This window comes from Octodon degus, unplaced genomic scaffold (genome assembly GCF_000260255.1).
Source record: "Octodon degus isolate 3935 unplaced genomic scaffold, OctDeg1.0 scaffold00048, whole genome shotgun sequence".
Lineage (NCBI taxonomy): Eukaryota > Metazoa > Chordata > Mammalia > Rodentia > Octodontidae > Octodon > Octodon degus.
In genome coordinates, this window is record NW_004524624.1 from 9,293,901 (window position 1) to 9,302,802 (window position 8,902).

Genomic DNA, 8,902 nt, shown 5'->3' on the forward strand with positions numbered 1-8,902 from the left:
TTGTTTATTTTGGATGATAACCATTTCCCAGCCATGACTATCACTTCCATCCTTCTTCAAATTTACTGCTTGCTTGGTTTTTGTTTGTTTGTTTGTTTGTTTTGAGACAGAGTCTCACTATGTTGTCCAGGCTGGCCTGGAATTCCTAAGTGCAATCGAACCTCCTGCCTCAGCCTCCCACGGGCTGAGACTCCAGGTGCACCTCACCGTGTGTGTTCACAGTTGTTTTGAGTCAAGAGATTCCACTGCCAGGCATGAGGTCACTTGCTTGTAATCCCAGCAACTCTGGAGAATGAGGCAAGAGGATCAGAAGTTTTAGGGCAGCCCGTACAACTTAGCAAGACCCTGTCTTTAAGTATGAGTTAAAACCCTGTCTCATAGTATTAATGAATGTTTTTTAAAAGGGCTTGGATGACAATGAGTCCAATCTGTGTAGTGAGACCCTGTAGACACTGTACTAATGGCTGGGGAGATGGCTCAGTGGAATAAACGCTTCCCTGGCAAGCGCAAGGGCCTAAGTTCAATCCCCTGTTCCACCAAAAAAATTAAAAAAATAAAAAATAAAAAAATTTGGGGCCAGGGAGATGGCTCAGTGGAATAAACGCTTCCCTGGCAAGCGCAAGGGCCTAAGTTCAATCCCCTGTTCCACCAAAAAAAAAAAAAAAGACACTACTAAATACATTTTTAAAAGGTGGGGCTTGGAATTCAGTTTAGTGATAGAACACTCTTGGAGTCCATCCCTGATGCTAGTTGGAGGTGGGGGTGATGCATACCTATAATCCAGCCCTTTTGGAGGCTGAGGCAGAAGGATCAAAAGTTGGAGCCCTAGGCCAGCCAAATAGCTCAGCGGATTAAAGCGCCTGCTTAGGCAGACACAGGGACCAGGAGTTTGATCCCTGGGCCTGCCTTGCTGGCCCTGCCCCTGGGGCACGCTGAGAGATGAATGAGACTGGGTGTGGTGGCACAATCCCAGTACTTGGGAGGCTGTAAACAGGAGGATCACTATAAGTCCCAATCTACGCAGTGAGACCTTGTAGACCCTGTAGACCTTGTCCTAAAATTAAAAAAAAAAAGTTTGAGCCCAACCTGGGTAACTTGGTAATTCAGTGAGACCCTCTGTAAAGTAAAATAAAATAAAATGGCCTGGGGATTTAGGGTGTAGATTAGTGAGAAAGTCCTGAGTTAGATCTCTAGTGCCAACAAAACAAAACAAAACTACAAAAAAGAAAGAAAGAAAGAAAGAAAGAAAGAAAGAAAGAAAGAAAGAAAGAAAGAAAGAAAAAACACAAAAAAGCCCTTTCTCTGTGCAAGGGAGCCTCTGCACAGGGTGGAGTCCACAACTACCCTCTTACCTTTGCCCTTGAAGGCCACCTGTGCCTTTCTTCCTTTGTCCTCTAGTCCTAGTTCAACATAGCTGGTTCCCCAGATCCCTCGCTGCTGAGAGCACCCCTGGGTGTAGCAGCCCTCCCAGGGTCTGTATCTGCTGACACCATAGGAATAGTTAGAACCTTTGGATGTTTGTACATGAGGCCCAGCTGTGAGGAGCTGGATGGAAACTGGGAGGCAGCAGGTAGGGCCAGGTCATTCCGCCCGAAACTAGCAAAGCCCAACAGCAGCGTGTCCAATGTTCAGAGCTGAGCAAAACCACTCCAATCCCATTATATAAGCTTGAAATCAGAGGCCATCTGTTTGTATTTAACCTATTCTATACAGGGTTTTCTGAAAAAGTCATGAAGATCTTTTTTTTTTTTTTTCTTTTTTCTTCTGTACTTTAGGGAAGTCTACAGGGTGTTCAGGGTCTCACTACTAGATCCAATTCATAGTGATCCACCTGTTTACGGCCTCCCAAGAGCTGAGATTACAGGCGTGCGCCACCATGCCCAGTCTCAATTGCAATCTCAGCACGTCCTGGTGGGCAAGGCCAGCATGGCAGTCCAGGGACTCAAACCCCCAGCCCCTGTGCCTGCTTTCAGGCTCTTTAATCTGCTGAGCTATTTGGCCCACCCAGTCATGAAGATCTTCAGCAGGAAGCACCCACCATTTCCTTGAGCTCCTGCCCCAGAACTTAATCATACATCAGAAAGTTTCTCCTTCCACGGAACCCTCGTCTGTGATTCACATAGATCCTGAACAGCCTCTGTGGCTGGGGCCCTAGCTTGGTGGCAGAGTGCTTCCCTAGCATGCACAAGGTCCTGGGCTGGATCCCCAGGACCAGAAAACAAAACAGATGGCCTCAGACAGGTTTGAAGGAGGTGTGCTATCCTGGCACAGACACTAAGTGTTCATATTTAATTGTCTGCATTTAGCTCCTGCTGCCAGGCACCTGCCCCGGGGCTCGCTGCAGGAGTGACTGTCTTTTCTTCAGTGATCCTGGTCAAAACATCTTGCTGGTGACAGGAAAAGGAATTGCTTCATTCTTCCAGCTTTGATGGAGGACCCACAACCTGCCAGCCGTGGGCCAGAGTCAGGAACATGGAGGTACGTGACCAACTCCTGCCCTTTGGGGATTCTCAGGTCTGAGGGGAGAGGCAGATGTGAAAACAAACACACTGTGCAGTGCGGCGAGTCCTGCGGTAGCCAGTGGCTTCGGGAGCCCAGCGTAATGAATGCCATCTGGGGCTTCCTGGGGGAAATCAAGGAAGGCTTTACCACGCAGGCATCACCTGAATGCGGTTTGGGGGGATGATGGAAAACTTCCCAGCAGGACAAGGCAAGGAAAAGAATTAATTCTAGGCAGAAGTAACCATGTATGGAAAGGCAAAGAGGTGATAAAGGACATAGTGTGGCTCTGAAACAAGTGGCAGGATAGCAGAGGCTAAGTATGTAGTGGGGGCAACTTCACCCCAACCGTCACCCCTCAAAGCTCGAGCTCTACAGCCCCCTGAGTAGGCACTGTTATGGTTCTATGCAGAGACTATCTGTTCTACGGTATGCCAGGTCTTCTGCATGATTACAAGCTACTGATGCGAACTGTCATCTCAAGGAATCCAAGGCCCATGAGGTTTAAAAAAGCCATTGGAGAGCTCATCTGAATCCTCAAGCAGTCGTGACACTCTGAAATGTGATTGGTGACTGCAACTGTGAAGAACCTGATACTTGAAAGAAGGTGGAAACAGGCCGAAGAGCAATGAAGGGAGCACCCACCCTCAGTGTGGCAGGATGAGCCGCATGACGCCCAGGTCTCCATATCACCCATGTCACACTTCCTTTCTTTCATTTTTCCCCTTCAGATGCCCAGGCCAGTGTTCTTCATTCAGTAGACACAGATAATTCTCGTTATTTCATCCTCTCCAGAAAAAAATAAAAATAAAATTTAGTTATAGGGCTTGGCTGAACTTTGTAGAAACTTCCAGAACCAATTCTTTCCCAAGTAAGCACTTACTAAGCATGAGCAAAATAAACTGAAACTTCTCAGGGAACTCAAGGATAAGTTGGTTTCGTACATGTAAGCCCTACACACAAGGCTTACAAGTGAGTTTTCAAAATTATCTTTCAAAAAATTTTTAAAAATTAAAATAAATAAAATCATCTTTCAGTTTACCAAAAAATTTACGAGCTTGTAAAATGCTCCTAGATCTTTGCCTATGGTGATATGAGCTATACGCAGCCTGAACTAGGGCAGAGATATATTTTCAGTTTTTCATAAAATATTTACTTCCAGGCTGGTCATGTAGCTCAGCAGTGCCTATGTGGCAAGTGTGAGGCCCTGAGTTCAATTCTCATCAACCCCCCCCCCATTTTACTTTCCTAGAATCCAACTTCTTTTTAGGCCTGCCCTTTGTTTCTGGTGTCAGACCTAATTTACAACACTACTCCTTCATCTCCCTCACCTGGCTGGCTGCCCTTTGCTCAAAAGCTGAGTTTGAGATTTATAGAAGTAAAACTCCAGAGACCCAGAGAGGGGACACAAGCAACGCTTCTCACTGCAGGCCTGGGATGGCCACCTGCCCAGGTGCTCGGAGACCTACTTCCCTCTAGCGGTTGCAACCTGGGAGTGCAGGAGTGCTTTCTCTTGGCAAAAGAAAAATAGCCTCTTGCTTTCAGGGTGACTGGTTGACAGAAAGTGTTCGGAAAACTTCATTTTCTTCTCCCAAAGACTCTTGTAATTTTAGAGTTGAGCTGAAAGAGACTTTAATCCAACCAAATGTCGTGTTGCAGACCTATAATCTTGGAGGCTGAAGCAGGAAGATTGAAAGTTTGAGTCTCACCTAGGCAATCTAGGGACTTGGCAAGCCGGGGGTTTCTAAATAAAAAATAAAGGGGAGGGCTGGGGAGATGGCTCAGTAGAATAAGCGCTTCCCTGGCAAGCACAAGGGCCTGAGTTCAACCCCTGGTTCCCACAAAAATAAAATAAAATAAAGGGGAGGTAGAGGTAGCTCAATGAGAAGAGGGGAGGGGAGGGGAGGGGAGGAAAGATCTTAATCCAGTCTCTGCCTATTTTTTTTTAAGAAAGAACCTAAAGATCAGAGGTAGGTCTTTTACATAAACACATACCAAACTTTGAGAAATTAGGAAAGAATTCCTTACTTTGATTAGAAGACAAGGCAGGGAGAGCTATTACCGTTTAAAATGTAGGAAGACGGGCCGGGGAGATGGCTCAGTGGAATAAGCGCTTCCCTGGAAAGCGCAAGGGCCTGAGTTCAATCCCCAGTTCCACCAAAAAAAAAATAAAAAAATAAAATGTAGGAAGACGCAATGATGCTGGAGGGTTGTGGGCCTCCACGAGCCAAGGAAGCACCAAGCCCAGCTCTTTTGTTTTAATTGGATGTTTTCTGAGATTTCTGTTTACAGTGTTTGTCTGTTCTTGGCGTACAAATACTTGATGATGCTACTAGACTGCTTGCAACTTGAGAGCCAATTCTCTTTTTTTTCCTCTTTATATCCTCAAAGCCTGTACCTTTGACATATTAAATGCTCAATAGCATTCATTAACAATTAACATATTTTCCAGGTGTGGAAGTGCATGTCTATAACCCAGGTCTCCTTCTAGGGACTTGGCAAGCCGGGGGTTTCTAAATAAAAAAGTAAAGGGGAGGGCTGGGGAGATGGCTCAGTAGAATAAGCGCTTCGCTGGCAAGCGTAAGAGCCTGAGTTCAATCCCTGGTTCTGGCAAAATAAAAATAAATAAATAAAGGGGAGGTAGAGGTAGCCTGAAATACACAGCAAGACCCTTTTTCAGAAAAATAGAAAAAAAAAGAAACTAAAAAACAACAATAAAATCCAAAACAAAACCCAATAATGACCATGCTGCATATATGTGATCCTCGCCTGTGGCTTTGCGTGGACAATGGCTATAACTATGAGCCAACGCCACACACGGGGGCTCTGGGACCCAGCGACACGGGACATGCAACTGGGTCTCACTTTGTGCCTGTGTGTCCTCAGACAAGGGGCTCGCTTGCTGTACCTCAGGTTCTTCATTTATAAAATGAGGATTAAATGACAATGCCTGGTATACTGTACATGCTCGGTAAATGTTCTAAGTAGACATCTCTGTTTTACAAATGTATACATTAGAACCTAAGAGTGTTTAACTAACTTTTCCAAACTGTCATGGCTAGTAAAGGAGGATTTAAGATGATAAGCAATATCCAAAGCCCATGCTAATTCTTTAAACTCCATGCTAGTCCCCTAGTGTGTGTGTGTGTGTGATGTTTGTTCATTTGCAATAATGGGGTCTGTATACAAGACCTCACGAATGCCCAGCAAGCACTCTACCACTGAGCTACAGCCCCCGTCTTTCCATTACTGTTGAGTGATCAAGTGCAGGAACAAGTGAGTGAATGAATGAGATTCCTTATTATATGGCGGTGCTAATAAATAGTTGTCATTTGATTTCCCTGAGGAAAATAGTGGTACTCAGGATCTGCCTCTTCGTCCTTCCTTTGATCAACTAAGACAGGTGATGAAAACAATTAAAACAAAACAGTGCTGTACTCGATGCAGAGGAGAATACAGATTCTTCTAAGTGAATATGCATTTATCATGCACTATTTTGTGCAGATTGGAGAGACCTCGGTCTTTACAAGTTTGCAACCTAGTAAGGAGAACAAACGCATACAAGTCTGGTTATAAGGCATGATAATATGCCACTGCTTCCTGCACCAGGGTGGTGGCAATTATTTGTGTTAACTGAGTTCATAGAGGGAGCACAGCACTGGTCTGAGAATTCTGGGAAAGCTTCAAGGAAGAAAACAGTCAGGAGATAGCTCAGTAGAATAAGCGCTTGCCTGGCAAGCACAGGGTCCTCAGTTTAATCCCTGGTACCGCAGAAGAAAAAAAAAAAAAAAAAAAAGAAAGAAAAGAAGACTCAGGCTGTCTTGAAGAAAGTGACTTTATATTTTATGTTGCCACTTAATCTCTTCTCTCCACCTCCTGCCTCCAGTTGGTCAGTCACCAAAGTCTATCAATTCTTCCCAGTTTCATTCTTTGTGCTGGCCACTTACTTCCCGTTACTCAGGATCTGCCACTGACGGCTCCATGTCTGGGGGCACCCTAACATCTACAGCTTGTCTCTGTGCCTTTCAACCCCTGCTATCCACCTCCTCAGGATTACCCTTCTTACTCGCTCATGTTACTCTTGTGATTCATTCACTGGAATTCTTTTCTACTAATATTTATTAAGCATATACTGTGTACCAGGCATTACTCTTCGGAACTAGAGACTCAGTGTTGCACAAGACAGGAAGAAAGATTCCTGCCTCCCTGGAACTTCCATGCTAGTCAAAAGAAAACAGATTCCAGTTGCTTTAAAAATCCTGGTTCAGGGACCCAAGTGATAGCTCAGAGGCATAAGCACCTACTTGGCAATCACAAGGACCCAAGTTCAATCCCTGGCCCCACATGCCATGCAGTCCGGGCCCTGGATGCCCAAGTATGTCATCTCGGCCCCGAATGGGGTCACCTACCACGTGGCCCTGAACCAGACGTAGTAGCACATGCTTGTAATCCCAGCACTCAGGAGGATCTCTGCAAGTTCAAGACTAGCCTGGGGACTGCAGAAAGCACAAGGCCAGCCCGAACTGTATAGTGAGACCCTGTCTCAAAATAAAATAAAATAATAAAATCAATACAATACAACGCAAATATAATAATCCTGGTCAAGACATTCCTCAGGGAAGACTTACTCTGTTTCCGCCTCTTTCCTCTCCCACCCCTTGCCCACAGGGCCTGTCAGCTGGCCTTACCATTCCCACCTCAAGCTCTCTTCCAGCTCTTTCTGCTCAGATCTGCCTGCTCAGGTCCTCCAGAGCTTAGTTCTAGTTCTGCACATCCCAGCTGCTCACCCCCTCCTATTAGCATTGCATATGTCCCTTTGCAGTTCACCTGTTGTTCCCCTGTCCCACCCCCCCATAAGACTGTAGGCTTCCAGAGGGCCACAGCCCAGTTCTGGATTTTTCCATCCTGACCTTCTGGCTCAGTACTGTGCAAACAATAGGTTATCTTTTCCTCTGCCCCCTCTTTTTCTTTTCCCCCAAACAATAACAACTAACATGTGTAAAGCACTTTACAAAAAGTGTTTTCATGTACAGGATCTTCCATAAACCACACAGCACTCTTGTATCAATTATCAATAACTAATGGATTCTTAAGTCAAAAGGGGAAGGTATCACAGGTAATAGAAATAATATCAACAAACATTAAAAAAAACTGCAAAAGACAACAAATAAAAAACAAAGAGAACAATTGCAGGATTGCAGAAGGCAGCAAGGATGAGCCTCCCTGCCATGGGGAGTGGACACTGGGGCATTTGGGACATGAAGACTGTCAGGCTCAGCTCAGACACGATTCTCCTAGCACCCAACCTGTTGGTCAGCAGCCATGGCTATTCTTGGCAAAAACTACAATCCCACCGCAAATACTGCCCTTGGAAAACATTGGGGAGGATGTCGTGCAAAAAAAAAAAAAAGATAAGTTAGAATGGCATTTTCCAAGTACAGGGACATCTGAAGACACCCAACCGTTTACACCAGGACTTCGCCCATTGAGGCCCTGGACACTTAGAGAACTTTGGATCACTGATGTTTACTAAGATCTTCCCAACTAAGGTTCCTTATCATCTTTCAAGCCCTATAAAGAAACCCTCTTTGCTTTGTTCCCTACAGATGGATTTTCCACTTTCTGCCTGCCCACACCCAGGCACAATAAATTCCACGCCTTTACACAAGCCTGGTAGTCTTGGCTGGTCTCTGCCTTGCACCGTTCCTTATGGAGGCTAAAAACGATACATTCATACATACACAAGTAAATAAATGACAACCTAACCCACATACATGATTAACATTCAGGTGTATTTCTAGCCCCTTCAGAAACTTTTTTTTTTTTTCTGCCATTGTCAAGCCGTAATGAGGCTCCATAAAATTTTGTGTCCTGCTTTTCCACACTTAGCATTCTGAGCACTGTTCCTGGTGTGACACCGTCTTCATAGCAGCCATTTGCAGCGAGCACCTGACGTCCTTGAGCTGCTGACTGTTAGTAAAGTGTGCTTTCCCATTCCTCTGTCGCTGGACACATGTCACTTGGCATTTCATACAGGCATAATAAGCACCACGACAAACCTGTGTTGCAGCGAGAAGTGAACAGAAACTGGGTCTTTGTGAACCTCCCTGCAGCTGCTTGGTGAGGCTTTAGCTAAGCCCAGAGTCTCTGGACTGTTCTGTTACCTGCTCCAGGAAGACTGAGCCTTTATTGCCTTAGCCAGTTGCAGTCACATAATCTCCATGTGCGGGTCACATTATCACACACAGCACAAGATCCTGTGAGGCAGGGCTGGACTTGTCTTGCTCCCTGTGGCAGCCCCAATTGAATACAAGGTCAAAGGCACAGTGGTTTTTTTGGTTTTTTTTAGGTACCAGGAATCGAACTCAGGACCTCACCCTGCCAGGCAGGTACATGTGCCACT